At 41.5% G+C, this 20584-nt stretch overlaps 1 long non-coding RNA gene across 1 annotated transcript in view; it reads right to left on the reverse strand.

The window, feature by feature from the left end:
- Positions 1-18529, reverse strand: part of LOC307176080 — a 197974-nt gene extending 179445 nt beyond the window's left edge. The window contains exons 1-2 of the long non-coding RNA XR_013824596.1: positions 18498-18529; positions 4890-4973 (exon numbers count right to left, since the gene is read on the reverse strand). This is a non-coding gene — a long non-coding RNA (uncharacterized lncRNA). The remainder of the gene's footprint in view (positions 1-4889; positions 4974-18497) is intronic.
- Positions 18530-20584: the final 2055 nt, after the last annotated feature.

Genomic DNA, 20584 nt, shown 5'->3' on the forward strand with positions numbered 1-20584 from the left:
TGAAAACCTAATTACCTCCCAAAGTCCCGACCTCTAAATACAATCACATTAAAGGTTAGGGTCTCCATATGTGAAGTTTGAAGCTGGGGACACAAACATTCAGTCCACAAAACATAGTATGTGATTTGAAACAACAATAACTTTTGCTCACCTAAGAAAATCCTAGGTATTCTATAACTTGAAGACAAGATAATGCAGAATGTGTAATTCCAAATATTCACAGGAACATGAAATGTTTGTTTCATTAACCTAAAAGGCTTAGATATATTTTAAAAATCAATGTGGTGAGAACCCTATGTTATATTCCTGGCCCTAGCACTTAAACAATAGTGTGACTTTAAATAGGTCACTTAATCTCTTTGAAAGGGCGGCCAAATCTTGGGCACTTTGCAAGTATGTATAAATGATGATAGTAAAGGATTATAGCTCATTCAGTAAAATAGGAATCCATGTGTCTTCAATGACATATATGAATAAATAAATGGGGAGAGACGAAAGCTCTGTGTTGCAGTAATATAATAAATATGGATGGGATGACAGAGTTTAAAATTATTCAATGATCATCATAGAAATAATTTGGGTGAGAAACATCGATGGACGCTAAAACTAAAGGATGGAAATGAGATGTAAAACAGGATTTTGCATAAACTCAAATAATCACCTTGCAAGGTATGTCTTAATTACAAAAGTAGTTATAAAGCAGAGAAAACTCGCCGATGCCAAGTGACCAATAATTAATACCACCAGTAATGGAAAAGTTGGCATCTTGTGCCACTTGATGGAAGGCAGTGAGAATACGGTATCGATCCTGTGATATTCTAGCCAAAAATTCATGACCTGAGTTTAATCATGCACAAACACTGGACAAACCCAAAAGGAAAGACTTTCTATAAGACAATTGATTACTAATCTTCAAAAATGTCACGGTCAAGAAAAGACTGAGCAACTTATGCAGGTTGAAGGAGATCAGAGATACACGACAACTGGGAACAACATGTAATACTAGATTGGATCCTTCTGCCATAAAGAATATTATTGGGACAACTGGTAAAATTTCAATGGGGTCTCTGAGTAAATGGAGACACAGCAATCCTTTGCACTAATCTTACAAACATTTTTCTCTAGATTTGAAATTGTTTTCAATTAAAATTTAAAAAAAAATAGAAAAAGATAACTTGAATTTTGGAAATAAGTCCATTTTGTGACAGGAGGAAAACAAGTTCCAAATAGGATTTCAAACTGATAATTAGATTTGAGATCAATTTGAGAAACTTCAGTTACCATTGTTCTTTTCCAGAATAGAGGAAGGTATTTTTTTTTCTTAATAGATGAATGCTAGTGCTTGAAAAAATATCTAAGAAACTTAAAATGATCTGTTGCTTTGATCTTCTAAATCGTAGTGTTATTTAGAGGAAGCTGGAAAGCAAATGAAATTTTATTCGATCATGTACATGGTGCATTTAATTACAGGCATTATTTAGGGGATACAGGAAACATTCTGCTGGTATATTTTGTTTCTTCCATGATAAGAACAAGGGAATTGTTTTGTGCGTGGGGGAGTGGATTTTTTTTTCCCCCAGAGGATAATGAATTTTAGAGGCTCCGTGTGTTTTAAGTGTTTCTCGGGGCTGATTAAAGCCTTGCACTTGGATTGGAAAGCTAGTGCTCATCTGTGTAATAAATGTCCTTTCATTGAATGAAAGAAAGACTTCTTCTTAAGTCAAAGTTAGAGTCATGACAGGATTACACAAGGACAGGTGGCAGACTGTCTATGACTGGGGAAAAGTTAACAGGGAAAGGCTTGACATTTAGAGTTAAAGGGACATTTCCAGACTTACTGAAAATTAGATTTTCTTGTGCTTTAATCTATAAAATTAAATACTCCTTCTTTGAAATGTACATATATTAATCTCCACTGTGTCCCAGTTACCTAGAGCAGCATCGGCAAATAACTGATAAATGATTTGAAAACTGAATAACAATGGATGATTGGAATGAATGGTTATCTCCTCTTAGTGATTATCTGTTCTATGCTCTCATTCTGGACGCTATGGAGCAGAAATCAACAAACTACCACTCACAGGCCAAATCTGGTTTGCTGCCTATTTTTGTAAATAAAGTTTTATTGGAACAAAGCCATGCCCACCTATTTATCAATATGTATTGTCTATGGCTGCTTTCCTGGTGCAATAGCAGAGTTGAGTCCTTACAACACAGACTGTACGAGCCATCAACCGTACAATGTTTACTATCTAACTCCTTACATACAAACGTTTGCCGACTCCTGTTCTAGAGAAGGATCAAGTGCTTAGAGTTTAAATGAGGGTAAAGCCCAAGAGATACAGCCTGATAGGGTTTGCTCTTAGGATATGATTCATAACAATTACTTCAGCTTCTTAGAGCCCCTTGAAGACAACTTCTAAGTAATAATCTTCCTGTTTGCTCTTCATATCCTGCATTAGGAAAACAGAATCCTCTCTGGGTATTACAAAATAAGGAACTGGAAACAGATAACTGCTGACAAAGGTGTTACAGGACTAGAAGGATAAAAATGAGACAGTCACAGGTCAGTAACTGCAGGAAACTAATAAAAAGAGAACATGAACGCTTTTACTCGGAGCTCACCATTGCCTGCTACCAACGCTGATGTTGTTGGAAACTAGCTGCCTGAGTGGGAGCCCAGGACTGCACATGCGCCAGCCAGCACAGTTGCTGCCACTGCTGGAGAGGGGAAAAACATACTTTTTTTTCTTCACTCCTTCAAAAGATGGGAAAAACATACTTTTTTTTTCTTCACTCCTTCCAGACTCCCATGTGTGCCAAAAGATGGGAAAAACATACTTTTTTTTTCTTCACTCCTTCCAGACTCCCATGTGTGCCTCCCAACGGCATAAACTAACAAGAAGCCAGTTGGCAAGGGTGTCTGACAGATGTGGTTTATGAACTGCTAGCCCCAAGAGTAGAAAGGAGAGATAGGAACAGCGAATATGAGGCTGAAGGACAACAGAAACAATTTGCCAAAGGCTCATAGTATTTAACTAGCTTGATGGCCAAGTTCATCGTCTCATCAGAAGATCCTCTTCAGTAGTGGTGGTAGTGATGGTGAGATGAGGTGCTATAACATGATGCAAGGAGAGGACAAGGTGTCTATAAAGTCAAAGAACTGACAAAGAATATAAGAGGATTTGATATACTTTAAAAACATATGGTGGGAAGAGAGGAACACTACTTGCAGAAGCTAGAGAGGTAAAGCTGGACAGGGGAAACATCATGAAGAACCCTATGCCTGATGTATGAAGTGGAAGCACAGGCAACAGACAAACATCACTGTGGGATCTGACAAAGTTTTATCCATTCTAGGGATGACATTCTTCATTGGAGGAGTCAGATTCCAGATACCTAGGTCAAGGATTGGTGAAAGGAACCACAGGGAAGTTCCCATTTTTACGATGATTCAGATTGATTAGCCATGGCTGCCTTTAGATCTGAATTCTGAAGGATTCTCACCATCTCCAGGTTCACTGGGAAAGAGTGCCACGGTGCCTGCCACCAGCACACTGTATCATACGTCTGCTACCATGATTCACAGTAATATGTATACCTGGGAATATTCTTTAATTTAGGAGTTTCCAAAGACAGCAAAAGGATTTGTTGAGAATGAGTGCTATGACTAAGTAAGTCTTCAGTATACAGTTTTATAGGGAGAAAAAAAACCTGTCTGCAATAGATTCTCACATCAGTCTCCAATTGTTCCTAGTAAAAAAAAAAATGGTGATAACATGAGTAAGTGTTGCTAAGGGAATAGGTTTTTGGCTGGTCTGACTCAGACATACTTCTGTGGGTTGCGCTGGTTCCACGGCTACTTGCCACAGTTAGATATGTTGCTTTAGAACATAAAAATTCTTCGTACAGTGAACACTAATTTCAGTCCACAAAATTGTATGGAAATAAACTTACCTTTACTTTTTTGTATATTAACAATTTCTATATTGTTTCAATTCCATATATAGTTGTAGATGGGAACACAAAACGAAATCAATTAAGATCATTGCCTCACATTTCCTCTGAGGTGGATTTTAGAATAACAGAGACCATGTAGTGTCTTATGGGGGCTGATCTTACCTGATATTTAATGAGTCTTCCATTGTTGCTGTGCTGTTACAAATCCTCTTCAGGTCTTGGGTGTACACAGTGAATTAACTGATTCGGCGCCACGCCGAGGCGTGGAAGATCTCTGGGAGGTTTTCAGGGGCTCTACACACACACACTCAGCTCTTTGCTTTCTCCTGGTCTCTTCCTGCCACTCTGGGGCCTATCTGATCATCCTCACAGCTGTGCTTCCATAAACCCATCTTGGCTTTTCATCTGCTTTCACAGAGATGGCCAAAACAATACAGAACCTCAGGGACCCATCAACCTCTGTGCTCTCATTAGTTCCCTCCAGCCCTTCTTTCCCTCCTTGAAAGCTGGGTAGTATTAACTCCGTGGGGTGGGGTGAGAGTAAGGCTAAAGGTAAGGAAGACCTTTAATTCAACAATATTCTCACTACATCTGCTTCTGCGACTACTCAAAAACAGCCTTTAATTATTGAACCTTTATGTGTTCATGTAGGAACTGATGCAAAAAGCTGCAGGTCTGATGTCTGCATTTTCTCAGATCTCCCTGAGCATGCTCTCTTCTTTAAGAAATAGGTGTTTATTCTCTTAGTTCCTGCTTTGGTTCTGCTTCCACACACACACATGGAAGTAAGTAAATGAATGACAGAGGCAGGTCCCACATTCTGTAGATGTGGAAGCAAATAAGCCAACCTGACCAAAAGTTCGCATAGCTGATTCATGGCAGAGTCAATCAAGAACCAAGGCTTTTGACTGTGAGGTCAGGGCACTTACCTCCAGAGCTGTGCTTTTCCAAATGCGGTGAGCATGGAAAAAAATGGGTCAAATGACTTGAACTGACGTTTCGCAAAAGAAGACCTGCAAATAACCAGAAGTACATTATTAGCCATCAGGTTAATTAACTTTATTAGTCTCCATCGAAGTGAAAATAAAAACCACCATGTCATGTCGCTCCATACTCACTAGTATGGCAAAAATCAAAAAGACTGTAAATACCAAATATTGCCAAGGATGTAGAACAACTGGAACTCTCACACACTGCTGGTAGGAATATGAGAACTCTTTGGCCGTATCATATAAGTTTAAATATATACTTACTATACGATCCGCCATTTCTACTCCTAGATATTTATGCGAGAGAAATAAAAACATATGCTCACAAAAATAATATAAGAATGTTTATAACATCCTTATTCATAACAGCCCCAAACTTGAAACAATTCTTATGTCCGTGAATAGGACAATGGATAGAAATTGTGATATACTCTGGAATACTATTCAAAGGAACAAACTACAGATACTACAGATACGAAAATGTTCCATATTTTGTTTTTGGTGGTGAGGGCAGGTGTGTTCAGTTCAACAGAGTCAAATGAATAAATCGTACATCAGACTTAACGTTTAGGATTTGTACATTTCACTTTGTGTGAATTACACATACTGTAGTTAAAAACATATCAGAAATTAAGTAATAAGATAGTTTTGTTAAAAAATGTAAGGTCTTGCAGGAAAAAAGACGGCGGCGTAGAGAATGGACTTGAGGACACGGGGAGGGGGAAGAGTAAGCTGTGACGAAGTGGAACAGTGGCATGGACATACAGACACTACCAAATGTAGTAGCTAGTGGGAAGCAGCCGCATCACATCGCACAAGGAGATCAGCTCGGTGTTTTGTGACCACCTAGAGGGGTGGGATAGGGAGGGTGGGAGGGAGACACAAGAGGGAGGAGACATGGGGATATATGTATACATATAGCTGATTCACTTTGTTATACAGCAGAAACTAACACAACAATATAAAGCAATTATACTCCAATAAAGATGTTAAAAAAATTTTTAAATGAACAAATCAACAACAGCAGCAAAAATGTAAGGTCCTGAAGCAAACTGGGAGAGACTAACAAATGTGGCTTCTTTAACCTGTCTAATCAGAGATTCTAATCAGATAAGCCTGAGCAGAGATGAGGAATCCGCCTGTTAATTAGCCTCCCCAGGTGATTCTGATGCAGGTGTTCAGAGGCCCACACTTAGAGAAATACCACTACTCACTTTGCTGTCATGATACATTTTTAACACTATTTTTAATGAGCTTTCCTTTGATTGCTCATTTTCCACTTCCATGTTTTGGGGTAACTATTCTCCACATTTCAGCACTGATACTGGTTTAAAACAATCCTGTCTTGTAGTCTGAATATCTGGATTTGTTTCTCTGGCCTATTAATTAGGTTTGATTATGTGAACTCTCATAAAATATTGATATTTAAATCTCTTAATTAAAACACTAGTGGGAATCGGAGTTCCCTTTAAGGCAGAGATTTGCTTTCAGCTAGAAACCTATGTACATGTGCTACACATATTTTTTTTCCCTGCTTATTTTGCTCTTCAGCTGGAAAGCGTGAATAAGAAAACATTACCTTATAGGCACAATGCCTGCCAAAGAATGTTGTTCATAATAGGTGTTTAATAAATAGAGTTTGATAAATGAAGATGCTTGAATTGGAATGAAAACGAATAGTTTTCATTTCCTGAAGAGTTCAGGAAAAAGAAATAAATAAAGTAGCACTTTGAGAGAGAATGAGCTTGAAAAGGTTTCACATAAATGAGGAAGACACTTGAGACTTTCTTTTTATACCATGTATTATGTCTGCACAGTGTAGCTATTTTGTTTTCTCATTAAATCCCCATATGTACTTTGTAAAGTAGGTATATATTATCCCATTTTACAGATGAGGAAAGAGGCTTGAAGTGCTTTAGTGGCCAAGATCAAACAAATATTGCATTAGTCAGACTTTTCAAGTTTGTGAGGCAGAAGTGAACAACCAAAACTATTTCAGAGGCTTATAACAACTCACATTTACTTTTTGTGGATCAGCCTTGGCTTGTTTCATATGTCTGCATGGTCAGATACAGCTGAAAGAGCAGACTCTGAACCGAGCTTGGGAGAGGTCACAAGTCAACCACACAGGGGCTCTTAAATCTCTGCTAAGTCATCACACCTGCTCTCCTCCCATTGGCAATGAATGAGAATGTCTGAGCCTCTTAGAGGGAATGTAGACTGAACATCTAGTGTTATGGGCTGAATGTTTGTGTTCCTCTGAAATTCTTATGTTGAAATATAATCTCCAGTGTGAGGGTATGGGGAGGTGAGGACTTCAGAAGGTAATCAGGTCATGAGGGTGGAGCCCTTATGAATGGGATTAGTGCCCTTATAAAAGAGGCTCCAGAGAGCTCTCCTCACCCTCTTCATCTCCCAAGTGAGGATACAAGGAGGAAACGGCAGTTTACAACCTGGAAGAGGGTCCTCACCAGAACCTGACCATGCTGGCACTGTGATCTCAGACTCTAGGTCCCAAAATCATTCTCTGTTGTTTACAAGCTGCTCAGTCTATGATATGCTGTTATAGCAGCCTGAACTGGCTAAAACACTTGAAGAAAATACAATACAACCTATCAACAATGGTAACTGACAAAGCCAAAATTCAAATTCATATTTGTATGGTATTAAGGTCCTTTTTCCTTCCAGTAAGATCATTCATTCACTCACTCATTCACTAATTTATTAATTCAATAATTATTTTTTGAGCTATTAGTAGCATGTACTGGCTACTAAGAGGTAATTTGGCTCCAGAAAGAACTAATTGAATGCTCTCTCTCACTTATTAACTATGGAATAACTAAAATTATATTCTACCTCATAATGGGAGTGAAGTTTTAAATATTTATCTTGAAAATAATGACATATGTACAAATTCCACTTGTGCAAGTGTGAGACCCTATATTCAAAGCCTGCTTCACACGGATCCCTGGAGGCTTTATTTATCTTTCTGACACTTTCTCTGGTTTACATGGATCCCAAATTTTAGGATTCTGGAGATTAAGAACATGTTAACTAAGTAATTTTGGAAACTGATTTCACTTTGACATCTAACTATGTTAAACGAACCACCATCTACTAGAGCTACCATTTCACATCAAAAACAAAACAGGATGAACAACACATACAATTGTTCAGAATGCAGAAAAAAATGTTAAGCAGCATGAAAATATATTTCACATATTGCCTGGCTTACAATTGTTTTCTTATTGCAAATTCTTCAGCTTGGTATGCTTCCTTTTATCATGCTATTGTAAAAAATATTCACATAGGTATGATGATGCAGATTGAATTTGATGTCCTAGTATTGTTTCACTCGATTTGGAATATTATGGAAAAACTGAGAGAAGCCAAAAATATAACATCTTACTACCTACACTTCTCCCATATACTGGTCTACAAAGAAAGCAGGTCCAATGTCTGGTGAGACTGCAAAAAGGTATTTGGGAGAGTGTTAGCATGTGGCCTAGATTCCCCCAAAATGGGGAGCCAGGAGTATATCTGAGAGGGATGCTGGAATTTGAGAACATTTTGTCCTGGACTAAATTGATCTAAGGACAAGTGTATTAGAAGAGTATCCTGCTGAATTCAACAGCTAAAGAAGTCACCAACTGGTGACAGTGGCTCAGACTGTCCGTAGAGCTGATTTATTTAATTCAAAAAATTTTATTGGGTGCCTACTACGTGACATATAATATTTCTAGGCTCTGGGCATGTGACACTGCACAAAACAAGAAGCTGACCTTGTAGATCTAGTGAAGGTGTAATAGCCTCTGCTGAGCACCAGTGCTCATATGTGACTTCTAAGGCAGTTTTCTAATGATTCTGTGAAACACTGCAGCATAATGCAACCATGATGTGGTCAGCCTTCCTCTCCCTCTTCATTAATTTAGCAAAAGGCTAACAGTAGTACTATTAGGCTATGGTAAGATGTTGCTACTTTAAATCTTGCACTGTGACTTAATTGCATGTGACCAGCATAAAACTAACCCTGCTACTCATGTGTTAAGATCCTTCCCTTAGCAAAAACCTTAACAAGGTTGATGAACAAGTCTCTGCAGGATCTGTCCTGTGACCAAACTTGCATAGTACCACTTAGCATGCTCCAGATACATTAGGGTTTTTTTCCAGTTACTTCAACTCACCAAATATTTTCATGTTTCTGGATCACTGCCCATGTACTTCTTTCTGTCTGTAATGCTTTTTCCTCCACTCTACACCTGGATAAACCCTATTCATCCTTTAGAGCGAAGCTAAATGCCACTGCTTTATTGCTGTCCTTCCTGACTCAATCTAAAATGAGATCCTCTTCCTCCAATTAGCTTTTTTTTTTTTTTTTCTGTACGCGGGCCTCTCACCGCTGCGGCCCCTCCCGCTGCGGAGCACAGGCTCTGGACACACAGGCTCAGCGGCCATGGCTCACGGGCCCAGCCGCTCCGCGGCATGTGGGATCTTCCCGGACCGGGGCACGAACCTGTGTCCCCTGCATCGGCAGGCGGACTCTCAACCACTGCGCCACCAGGGAAGCCCCAATGAGTTATTTTTTTACAGCATCGTCTATTTTTTTTTTTTTTTCGTTGTGTCCTGACTATAGGTAATGGGCTTGAATTGAATTCTTTCCATGGAACACAGGCTTCTGGGTCTAATATAAAAAATTACATATTAAAGAAAATTCAGCTTTGGATCATCATTAACTCACCATCAGCACTGTCATCGTTATAATGACCAAAGCTAATATTACCAGAAGCTTTCTCCATGCCAGAAACTGGGACACATACATTAAATGGATGATTTCAGTTAATCCCACAATGATCTTATAAAGTAAGTAGTATCACTACCCCCATTTTAAAAATAGGAAAACTGAGGTACGGAGAATTTCATTAAGTTGTTCAATGCCTCGACACTAGTAAGGGATGCGGCAAGGGTTTGAAATCATGAGTCTGACACTAGCGCCCGTGTTCTTTACTGTACTGACAGATGGGCGCTCAGCAGTCATGATGGAGACTTGGGTGCAGGTTTGACTTGTTCTTTAATCCCAAGTCTTTCTAGACAGGGAAACCGGGGCCCACCGATTGATTTATGGCTGACCTTCTCTGGTTGGCTCAGCAACTGGAGAAGACTTTAGGTCTACAGGAGAATTCATCTTTGAAAAAGCAGAATTGAAGCAAGAGAAGCAAGGCAAAAACTGACATGGTCAGGAGGCAAGAGGTAAATACCCCCAACGATGGGGAAACCACAGACCCCAAGGCATCCCATTTCATCCTCTTACAGTGCGACCCTTGGGAAATTATTTCTTAGATAGAACCAGAATTTGTCTCCCTGTATTTTGTAGCCAGTGGCCATGAAAAGTGGTTTTCATCAGATTTCAGGGCAATCATAATCTTTCTTAGTCTATCTTGAAGCTCCCATCGATGAAGAGGGAGCCCCTTTATTATCTCAACGTCAGTGATATTGGATTAAAATTTAAATTGTTCAAAGCACTTTTCCCTGTGTTCATGTATTGGATCCTCACAGTATTTACAGGGCAGGGGTTATCATCACCACTTTTTAGATGAGAATACTGAAGACCCAAGATGGTTGGTGCCTTGTACGAGTCAGTACAGCTAGTGAGCGGCAGGGTTAAGGCTGATCTCACTCCAAGATCATCCAGACCCTCCAAAGCGATCATTTGAAGTCTATTTCATCCTTATCTCTCTGGTTGCTTTTTGATACCTGGTGAGATATGCCCTGAATCTGATGGGATAGAGAGTCATTTGGGCTGGGGAGAGCAGGATTCTTCTCATCCACACAGCACTTACTATATATAAAACTGGCCTGGTTAGGCTGACAGGGCCAGGGTCATAGTTTCTCAGGAAAATGGCAGACTAATGGAAAAAAGGTCATAAATATCATCAAATACAAGGCCTGACATTTACCAAGGACAACGGTTTCATCATAAAAATCTCAGGCTTTTGGAGCCTTTCAATGAAGCCCCCACAAGACATCCTGACTCCTTACCAAGGAGGAGGAAAGGAAAGAATAACAAAGTGTGTATATGTGTGTGGGATGGACGGGGGTGGGGAGCAGAGATGACAGATGAGAGGAAGACCAAAGGGGACACTCCTGTGGTTTCAGGAGTAAACCGAGCTCCTAATTCTTTGTGACCAGTAGTAGGATTAAGAGTTCAGAAGGGCAGGTCAAACAAGGGTACAGGGTCAGGCTGGGTCTTGCAGGGATGTGACCCAGGAAATGCTGGCAGGCTGGGCCCTCATACCTCCCCCAGCAGGCCTCCAATTAGGATTTAATGGCCAAATGTGGAATGCATTAGGAGTTCTGAGCAGAAAGTCTGTGTTCAAAGGAGCCGGATCCTTTTAGCTAAGTAGAAAAACATTCCTCCATGGTCAGTTTCCTCCTGAGCCATGCTAATTCTGGGGACCTCGCTGGCAGTGGTGCCTTGCAAAGATCATGTACAAGTGGCCTGGGCATAACCCCCGTCTTCCTTGAAGATGACACAAAGAATCAGCAGATCCACTGGCTCCACTGGGTACTGGGGGCAATGTGGGAAGTAGGAACAATCATCTGACCTGGGATCCTTTCTGTTTGTGGATCTTGTAGATACGTATCCTACATCCATAGGATAGAGAGAGAGAAAACGCATATACATCAGTAGTTATGGGTAGATGCAATATAGGGTTAAAATATTTGTATACTTCTGTGTGTGTGCCCGCTGTATGTATGTATGTACCTATATTTCTTGTTTAAAGTGTGCCTTTAAATGCTGTCTTGTCACAGAGGGGAATTCAAGCAACTGCGCACGGTATATTGTGCATGTGTGCACACGTATGTATATGGATGGGTGTACATGTGGGTAAAGGTGTGTAGTACACAAATGTGCATGTGCATGTATCTGAATCTGTGTATCCTTTACACCTCTGAGTGTGACTGAACGTAGGCATTAGGGCAAATACGCTAGCATCTCTGAAAATGCTTCTGGAAGTGAGGGTAACATAGCGGGTAAAAGATCAGCTCTGTGCCCATGAGTATGTGCAGTGGCGTATCTGCAAGCATGAACGCATATACGTATCAAGGAGTATCTCTGACATGACAAATTTTGCTTTGCATGTGTTGCTTCATGTGAACATGAAAACATCGCATCACATGCAGATACATGTAATATCTGTTGAAAGTGTATTTGGATGGGTATGCATGTACTTTTGCAGTCTATTTGGGTGCAGGTATGTGATAATGTGTGAATACCTATGAATCCAACATAAACCTGGGTGGGCCTATGTATGGTTATGTCTAATGAATGAATATATGTAAATTGTGGCTGTGTGACTACATGAATATTTGCTTATATCTCTGGCAGGGCCTGAATAGAAGGTGAGATTGTGGAAAATATGTCCAGTTTGCGGAACATGAGAGTATGTGTGGGTCTGTGCAGTGAGTGATAGGATATGCCTATGTCTGTGTCTGTGGTTTTCCCCATCCTACAGCAGGTAAGGATGAGTATCTTAGACTTCAGCCAAAGCTGCTCCTGTTCTGGTCTAGTCCAGCTTCTCTTTTGGAGTTTGAATAAATGATATAAGAAAATATGTTCCATTTCTTCTAACAGTACTACATGGTGTTTGCACACCCACACACACAAACACCATACACTCTTTGGTATAAAGCAAGTGATCGAATAAATTTTATCTTGAGTGTTTTAATGCTATCATATCAGCCCTGAATTTAGGGTGATCTCGGTCCTGGTTTTAGGACCGAAAATCCCGCATCCTGAGACCTGCCCCCATCCTGTACAAACCTGGTCAGTTGGTAACAAATTGCAGAATAGGGAAACTGAGTCTGGACCATACCCAAGGAAGTGGCACAGAGCTATTATTTTGTTTCCCTTCACAGAGGAAAAAAAATTGACCTGCATCCTTCCATATAACTATATTTTCATGAGTGAAGTTACTTGCCTCTTAAGTACAGCACAAGCATAGACATTTTCAGCGACCTGGATCTATTTGGAAATTGCATTGTGTCCCTTACAAGACATGTGACTAATCTGGCTAATTTACCTAGGTTTCCTGAGTCTTGGCTTCCTCATCTGTAAAGCAAACGTAATAACTACTTCACAGGGTTATTTTACGGATTAAATGAGAACATATAGACACAAAGCACTAGTAACTGACTATGTGTTATAAATTCAATAAATGGTACGCATCCTTATTATTCACCCATTCCTATGATGTATTTATATATATTATATAGCACATATGTATATTACATGTATTATACGTATACAGGTATACATGTCTATACATATATAGGTATACATTGTTTTATTACACTTTATTATACTTTGCAGATATGGTGATTTTTACAAATTGAAGGTTTGTGGCAACCCTGCACTGAGCGAGTCTACTGGCACCATTTTTCCAACAGCGTTTGATCACTTCTTGTCTTTCTGTCACATGTTGGTAATTCTTGCAATATTTCAAACCTTTTCTTTATTGTCATATGTTATAGTGATCTGTGATCTTTGATGTTACTACTACGGCTCACTACAGGCTCAGATCATGGTTAACATGTTTTAGCAAGAGCATTTTTAAATTAAGCTATGTACATTGCTTTTTAGACGTAATGCTATTGCATATTTAAGAGACTACAGTATAGTGTATACACAACCTTTATATGCACTGGGAAACCAAACACTTCGTGTGACTTGCTTTATAGGATATTCACTTTATCGGGGCGGACCTGAACCTGTAGTATCTCCAAGGTATGCCCGTTTATATATATATATATATATATATATATATGTATATATATAAAACAAAAGGGTGCTAGTTATGTACTCCCAGCAATTTTAACGACAAGCCCTTGTCATCTTCCCAAAGCAATAGCTGTTCCTTGAGATCTCGCTATGGGCTATGCAGTGGGCTATGTGCCAGTGGACACTACACAGAGCAAAGCAACCCTTCCATGGAAAGTCTGCCTCTAAAGAATAGGGCGGGACAGGTGGCCAAGGATTGTTCTGGAACCTAAACCCAAGAGGGAGGGGGTGGCGGGGGTACAGCCAGTACAGCCAGAACGGTGTCTAACTCATGCAGCATGAAGCCAGGCACACGGAGCTGTGAAGAAGCTCAGTACCCACGCCTGGAGCCTTGCTCTGCACTAGCACTGACAGGAGAGAAAGTGGGGTCCCTCCTGCCAAGGTGGCCACAAGGCTTTGGAAACACAGATGTTCACACAAATAATTATAATCCAAGGCCAAGGCGATGCTCTAATTAAAGCAAAGAAAGCGGAACGAACTAACCTCTTGAGCATTGTTAAGAGGTATGTCAAGAGTGAAGACAGTAACAACTTAAATTTGCCTTATAGGATGGATTCACCAGGCAGAAAGTTGGTGGTGGGTGTTTGGCGGTGTGTGCGTGTGTGCGCGCACGTGCACGTAGGGTGCAGTAGACATCCTAGAGAATGGGAATAATATAAACACACATAGAGTTTGGGAAAGGAGGAACCTCCCGCGGTGGCCAGAAGATACAATTCAGGATATCTGAAACCCCTTTCCAGACTGGACAGTCCTTGTGCATCAGACCTAGTCATGTGCTTCTCCCCGGTGCTGCACAGCAGCCCATAGGCATTCAGTAAATGTTAGTTTAGTGGATGAAGGGATAACACAGAGAGCGGGCAAGTTATGAACGGTGTATCTGCCCTGCCGAGTATTCTGCACTTTACCCCGGAAGTAGTGGAAAACCACCAAAGAATTCTAAGGAGGAAAATGGTGTGATTCAAATTTATATTTTTAGTAGTGTCGCTCTGGCCACAGCAGGGCATCGCTGGGTTGTCAGAGATATGGGGAGCAAAACCTGAGGCAGGGAGACTGGTTAGGAGATGCCTGAAGTGGTCCTGACACCACAGGACCACCTGCTTGGACGCAGGTGGTGGCAGGAACTCTGGAGATGAGGCAGCTGAACAGCAGAAGTGAATCTCAACAACCAATAATTCCTCAGCTCTCCAATCATACGTGAACATTTCTCTCTTTTTCTCCCATATAAGAGCACAATTCGAGATCCCTGAAAAAACTGTCATGCTTCTGAGCACACCTGATTCATTCACAGGATCACAGTAATGAGGTGCTATAGGGCATCGTAGGAAAAAATAAAACCACTTTTTTTTTTTTTGGCCGTGTTGCACAGCATGTGGGATCTTAGTTCCCTGACCAGGGATCCAACCTGTGCCCCCCTGCAGTGGAAGCACGGAGTCTTAACCACTGGACCACCAGAGTAGTCCCAGAAAAAAAAAAATAAACAAAACAGTGGGTCTTAGTGCAGCGTATCTGAGTACTATTCCCAGTTCCCAGCTCTTCCACTTAGTAGCAGCCTGACTATGCCCGAGTCCCTTATCCTGGTTTCTTGTGTAAAATGGAAACAGTAACACCAGCGTCGTGGTGTTGCGTGGATTTGCTGAGGAAAATATATGTGAGAGTTTCTTTAAAATCTTCAGACGACTATGCAAACACCAGGTATTAATTATGCAGAGACTCTGGGTGAGGATTGACTTCAACAGTTACCAACTGAAACAAAAGGCTGCCTTGATTTTCAGATCAGCTGGGTGGAGAGGTATTTTCTTTAAACCTTTATCCTCAGGACTCCTGAATTCTCTGTCTTCCACAGGACAGCTTTATATCTACAGAATGCTCTCCCCCAGCATGGTGCTTTAAAAGAGAGCAGGAATTAAGTCAGAAAACAAGCAGGCAGACTTCTCTACATCAGTTCTCTTTCTGGAGGCAGACATTTTCTGGAAGGGGCCTCTCTGGGCATCCTTAGGAGAAATGCCTGGAGGCACACAGCCTATAAAATACCCCAGGCCAACACCTCTCTGTTTCCTGCTCCTCTCACATGTGTATCACCCTTCATCACCCTCTGCACGCTTTATTTCAATTAACATTTCACAGTCCCTCTGTCCCCGTGTTTCTTAGACTATCCAAGCACTGACTTATTCTCATCTCAGTAGCTCAGGGAGCACTTGAGGCTCTGCTGAAATCAGCAGACATATGTCCTTTATTAACAAGAAAGACAAAGGGTGACAAGGGTCGTGGACACAGTTTAGATACGTCAAGCATCTTAAACGCTTGAAAACAGAAAGGCTTTGTCCAGAGTCTTGGGTTTTCATTTAATTGTGCGTAGACGGTACAAAGGCATGACACGACACAGCCAACTCACTGTCATTGGAAGAAGTGGAGGGGCAGAGACTCAGTGTCACAGAAACCCGTTTGGGTGAGACTCTCAAACCATCCAGTACAGCAGCTACTGAAGCGCCTTCTATCAACACACACTTGTAGAAAACTGTCTGTTAATTCCAGATGCTTTACTATGTGCTGGGTCCAGAATAATGAAGGCTTGGTCCCCAGTCTCCAAAGTGGGGGACAGATAAATGTATTCATTTCATTTCTTCCTTCATTCATTTATTCAATAAACATTTACGTGACACTTAATATGTAACAAGCACTGTGGTAGATGATAAGGATAAAATAATAAAATGTGGACTCTGTGCTCACAGAACTAACAGTCAAATGGGAGAAACAGACACTTTAAAATAGTAATACAAAAAATACACCTCTAAAATGACAAACTATGGGAAATCTATGAAGGAAAGGGGACCCTCATCTAGTCTTTAGGATCAGGAAACGCCTTTTTTTAGGAAGTAATACTTGGGCTAAGATATGAAGAATGAGTGAAAGTCAACTAGCCAATAGGCTGGGGGTTAGGAAAAGTATTCCAGGTAGAGGGAACAGACTGAGTAAAGGCTCTGGAGTCAGGAGAAAACGAGAAGAGGCCGGTGTGGCTGGAGTTTGAGGAATAAGAAGAAAGTAGAGTGAGATAAGCCTGGAGGAGACTCAGAAGTCATGCTGAGGTTTTGTTAGCTACCTCAAGAACAGTGGGAAGACATTAAAAGACGGTAAACTAGCGGATATGAGATTATATTTGCCATGTGAGATTACTCTGTGTGCATACAGATCAGAGGAAGCAAAGGTGGACACATTTTTCTTGGTGTAAGAGGGTTTTGATATATTATAGCTCAAGCCAGAGGTTGGACCATGGTAGAGACCATGGATATGGACGCAGCTCACCCAGCTGGAAAGAACGAGTACAATGTAAAATGACAGGTGCTACAGGATGAGCCGAACAAAGCTCACAAGACGGCGACTTGCCTAAGATCACCCAGCCAGTGGGCTGCAGAAGCCCCCGCTTCATCTGCTCATTCCTGTTTGTCTGCCTCCCAGCCCTCTGTGCAATGTAACCACAACTCTGCTGTTCACTGCCCTTCCAGCGCCAGCCTTTCTTGACCACAGCAATCCACCTCTTCTCAAGGCTCTTGAGTGGCACTTAGAGCCCTGACCCGCAAAGTCTGAAACACACCTTTCTTACAACCCCTGGGTCCATGTGAGTCTCAGGTGAAAATGAAGAGAATCAATGTACTCTTGGGACTAAGGTGATCTACCCTGTGAGGACTAAGGCAGCGGGAAACAAAACAAAACAACCTTTCAGATTGCACGATAGAAAGCAACAGCTGAGGGAACAATTGCAAGCATTTCCCAGGACAACATACGCTGAGGCTTCATTCAGCCATTGCTCCAAAGGCACCACAAGTGCCAGGTGCCAGGCAGTGTGCTTTGGGCATGCATTTTCCTTCAATCTTAATAAGCTTCTCTATGAGGTAGGTATGATTCGTTTCCATTTTTTTCAAAGAGAAAAACTGAGCATTTCTCTCTTCCACCAGGTCATAAATCCATGAAGGCATGGATGTGATCTCTGTGTTCATCCCAGACAAATATTATCTCTAGCATAAAACAGGTGCTCAGTGTATAGTTTTGAATAAATGAATAAGAATAGGCCAAGTAAATAAACTGCTCAAGATTATAAAGCTTTTAAGTGAGGGTAGAAAAGAGGGTGCTGGGATTCACACCTAGGTCTGTTTGACCTCAAACTCCACAGCCTTTCCATGATACTACACTATCTCATACTCGACGCAGTGAGAGACCCACTGGAATATCTAGTCCCAGCCCTCCTTAGTTTACTGTGATGAAATTGAGACCCAGACAGGAAGTGTCTTATTCAAGGTGTCCTAGGACACTAATACCAGATCTGGCCTGACAAGCCAGGCCTCCCGGCTCTAGTCTCCTTGTCCTTTCTTTCACCCAACCTCTTAGGAAAGATGGAGAAGGCCAGGAGGTACTCTAACCATGAGCAAAAGTCCCAAAGTCAGACAGACACAAGCTACAGTCCGAGCATCTCCCTTTTGAAGTCTGTGATCTTGGACAGGCTGTTTCTTAAGACTCAAGTTTCTAATCTGTATAACTGGATTCATTCATACGACATTTTACCAAATAATCTGTTGTGAAAATTCTATGAGATAATCTCATCTACAGAAAGCACTCAGTAAATGTGAGCAGTCTTTTGTTTATGGTTAAAATGGTGTCATTACTTTGCCAAGCCTTGGTTTTCCCATATGATAATTGGAGATAATAACAGTACCTACCTCAAAGTTGTTTTTATGAAGATCAAATGACATTGTACTGCTTAAAATGGTACCTGGAAAACAGTAAGCACCAAATAAATGTAAGTTACTATTATTATTATTACTATGATGATGATGATGATCATGATTATATTTCTCTTGGCATTTCAGCAATAGACACCTTAGAGTGAGTGGGCAGTGTTCTGAGTGACATAAACCAGAGATGTGCCTTTCTGTTCAGGTGGAAATGCTGAGAAGGCATGGGACAGTATCAGTCTCTCACCAGGCCAGACCTCCATCAGCCCAAGTAACTATTGATACAAATCCTCCTTCAGAAGGAGCCATAAGAAATCAGATTCTAACAACGCTCAGATCAGAGAGGGTGTGGGTCCTGTTATAAGCCTTGGCATCTTTTACAGTTTGCTTCTTTAGGGGTTTTTCTTTCCGTACATTTTCCCTTAGCATGATGATTTAGACTCTTTTTTTTTTTTTTTTTTTTTTTTGCGGTACGCGGGCCTCTCACTGTTGTGGCCTCTCCCGTTGCAGAGCACAGGCTCTGGACGCGCAGGCTCAGTGGCCATGGCTCACGGGCCCAGCCGCTCTGCGGCATGTGGGATCCTCCCGGACTGGGGCACGAACCGGCGTCCTCTGCATCGGCAGGCGGACTCTCAACCACTGTGCCACCAGGGAAGCCCTAGGCTCTTTTTGAAAATGGCAGCCTGCTCAGCAGTGTCCAAGGACTTGTTTCAATCTTGTGACTAAAGACTTATGAAAAGGAAAGCCTTGTGTGTCTTCTGACAGTCATCTTAGGATAATAAACACAATAGCTGCTGTTTCCGAAATGCCCTGTGGATACGAGGCATTTTATTTGTATGGTGTATGAGGGTGATTGGGGTACAGAGTGGATATGGAGGATGGGGGTTGATTTTATGTGTCAACTTGACTGGGCCATGGGGTGTCTGGCCACTTGGTCATACATTACTCTGGGTGTTTCTGTGAGAGCGTTTCTGGATGAGGTTAATTTTGAAATCAGTAGACTGAGCAGAGCAGACTGCCCTCCCTAACATGGGTGGGCCTCATTCAATCAGTGAAGGTCTGAATAAAACAGAAAAGCTGACCCTCCCCTGAGTGAGAGGGGATTCTCCCTGCCTGTCTTCTGTCTTTGAACTGGGATATTGGCTGTTTTCCTGCCTTTGGACTCAAAACTGAAACACTGGGTCTTCCCAGCTCTTGAGCCTGCCAATCTTTGGACAGAAACTCCCATCAGTTCTCCTGGTTCTCAGATCTTTGAACCCAGACTGGAACTTTCATCATCAGCTCTCTGAGGTCTCCACCTTCCAGTTCACCCTGCAGATCATTGAGTTTTTTTCCTGAGATATCTCTAACTACCTAAGGGGCCATTTTTCCAAAGCACAGAGTGCCTCGTCCTGGTTTTTGTTCTGAATTCCTTTCAGGGTGTACTGTCAGTCAGCAGTTGCAAGGGCTAACGACTTAATCTTTGTAGAACTGGATAATGAGCGCCATTCTTTGCTTTACACGTGATTGATTAAATCCTTGGCCATGGGCAACTGGTGGGGTGATGTATTAGACCGTCAGCCTTTTCTCCTCCCCAGAGATTAAGGGGATGAGACTGAAAGTTTTCAAGCCTCTGGTCGTTTCCTCTGGTGACCAGCTCCCCATCCTTAGCTGAACTAGGGTGACTTGTGAGTCGCCTCATTAACGTAACACAAGACACCTAACGTAACACAAGACACTTTGCTCTCACCACCTAGGAAATTCCAAAGGTTTTAGCAGCTCTGGTTCCAGAAGCAGGGGTGGAGACCACATATATATTTCTTATTATAAGGCACAATATCACACACTCCAAAGTAGCGTTGTTTTGTTTCTGAAGAGGGTTCATGCTTAACTCTGTTCTACAAAGTGGAGAGACCAGGAGTGTTACGTCAAATGATCTCCCTACAAATGGAAGGAAATGGGAGAAGCATCTTCCCCCAAGCGTCTCAAATGCACATCTGGAACATACATTAAGTAATTCTGTCTTCACTCCAGTATTAGTCGTGTGTATACAAATCGCTTCCCAACATAGATCATGAGCTGCTATAAGGCAG

This window comes from Stenella coeruleoalba (assembly GCF_951394435.1).
Source record: "Stenella coeruleoalba genome assembly, chromosome: 17".
NCBI classification, from domain to species: Eukaryota; Metazoa; Chordata; class Mammalia; order Artiodactyla; family Delphinidae; genus Stenella; species Stenella coeruleoalba.